The following is a 2,180-nucleotide window of genomic DNA, read 5'->3' as shown; positions in this document are numbered from 1 at the left end:
TGGGATGGGATGGGATGGATGGGATGCAATGGGATGCAACGGGATGCAATGGGATGCAATGGGATGTGATGTGATATGGGCCTGGCTGCTGGCTGATAGGGGCCAGCATGCACGTGCTTTGGCAAATGAGTTCTTTGATCCCTGCTCCCTGCAGCACGCTGTCTGCGAGGAAATTTTCATTTGGGCTCTCCAGCGTGAGAACCAATTGTAAATGTCAGCACTAAACGCTCCGATTTAAGTGTTAGGCTGCCTTGTTTGATTACGGCTCTGAAAGGTCAGCGCTGACTAATGAGGAGCACAAGCAGGAGGGAGCAGGGAGCCTCCTCTGCTTCCAGCTGCCATCCATTTCCCCCGCGCTCACTCCACCACCCCATTCACCTCTGCTCCGCGAGCCCTGGTGGTGGCACAAAGCCTCGGCCACGCCGCACTGCCAGGGCCAGAAGGGGCTGGGAAAAATCCCCATCACCAGCACTGAACACAAAAAATCCAAGGAAGTAGAGGTCCATCTCCAAACAAAACGCTTGTTCTGCAGCAAGGGAGCGGGATGGCAGCTTGTGGGAGATCTGCTCAGGACTGGGAGCGATTCCCTCTTTTATCGGTGTGAACCCAATGGCTGCAGGGCAGGAAGGGAAGGGAAATAGCAGCAATACTATTTTCCTCACGCAGATACACTTTTGATCATAGAAAAATGCACCATCTGTTTCTGACCCATGGTATTGATTTGACAGTGACGTAGTTGGGGGTTTTGTTTCTTTTTTCTTCTTTTGGAAATCCAGTTTGCATGGGACAGCACTGTGCCATACAATGCAGGGTCTGCTCACCAGCATCCTGCCCCACCAAGAGCCCACGTGGAGCCCACATCCCCCCCCCCACTTGTCCCAGTGGAAGTCCCCCAGAATCAATGCTGGGTGTGAGCTGCGAGTTTATTTGACCAAAATTAGACAAGAAGAGGCATTTCCATGCAGAAACTTTTGGTTTGTGACATGTTTCCCAGCAGCCACCTGGCAGCCCTCCCCCCAGAACCAAGAAATAAAATGATGCGGAGTTGGCAAAGTCAAACAAAGCGCCCAACCATCCTAAAGAAAAGCAGCTCCTGTCGCACGCTGCGACACGGAACGATTTGGCAAATTGTGCTGATCTGCAGCTCCTGTCCATCCAGCCCCCAGAGCTGTGCTGTGCTGTGCTGGGGGCAGGCAGACCCCAATCCCTGTGCTGGGGGACTTGGGTGGACAAGTGCTGCCCCATCAGCATCTGCACTGGGGGTGATATAAATACAAAACTTCCATACAAATGGGTTCTTTGTACAGAAAATATCATCTCAAGGCACTCGAGCGGTGTCCATGGGGCTGCTCTGACCGAGCACTGCAGGGAGGGATGGAGGCATGGAGCCATCGGGCACTGCCACCCCCAAGGATGGCACCAGGATGGCATCACCCTGCAGGGGGCTGCGTCCCAACCGGGGGGCTTCGGGCTGGAGGTGGCCTGAAGGGAGGTGCATAGATGTGGTGGGGGCCGGGACCCCGCTCTGGATTCACGCCAGCAGCCCCAGCCGTGTCACCTTGGCCGAAAGGAAGGAGTGGATGATGAACACGATGGTTTTGGGGCAGGAGTGAAGGTCCAATTGCTGCAAGAGAGGAGCAGAGGGACGTTTGCGGTGAGAACTGTCGGGGAGCGGGTGGCTTTGTGCTGGCGGAGGGGAGGGATCCGGAGGAGCTGCGGGGGTTGAGGACCCCCCAGAGCCCCCCAGCCACCCCGGGGCCGTGGGGCGAAGCCCACTCACGATCTCTCCCTCGGGGCCTCCGAAATCCAGGTAGAGCATCTTGGTGCCGTCGTCCGAGGACATCTGCAGCTTTTCAAAGGGCTGCTGGAGCAGCACGGTCCGGCTGAGCCCCGGCTCCGTGGCGGAGATGGTGAAGCCTTTGTCGATGTGGATGGACAGGATGCACTCCTGCCCTTTCCAGGTGCACGCTGCGGACGCGGACGCGCTCAGCACGGCGATGCGGACGCACCGCTCCACCCGTCGCCCCGCCGGGACCCCAACCCCGTACCTGCGGACACCTCCTGAGCGAGCTCGGCGGCTCCGTGGGTGCCGTCCACCAGCAGGCGGGTCCAGAGCGCCAGCTCTCGGGGGCTTTCCAGGCTGAAGAGGTGGCTCTGCACTCCCAGCCGCGTGCCGGCCC

This window comes from Meleagris gallopavo, chromosome 22 (assembly GCF_000146605.3).
Source record: "Meleagris gallopavo isolate NT-WF06-2002-E0010 breed Aviagen turkey brand Nicholas breeding stock chromosome 22, Turkey_5.1, whole genome shotgun sequence".
NCBI lineage: Eukaryota > Metazoa > Chordata > Aves > Galliformes > Phasianidae > Meleagris > Meleagris gallopavo.
The sequence above is the reverse complement of the archived record's forward strand: the minus strand, read 5'-3'. Positions refer to the sequence as shown.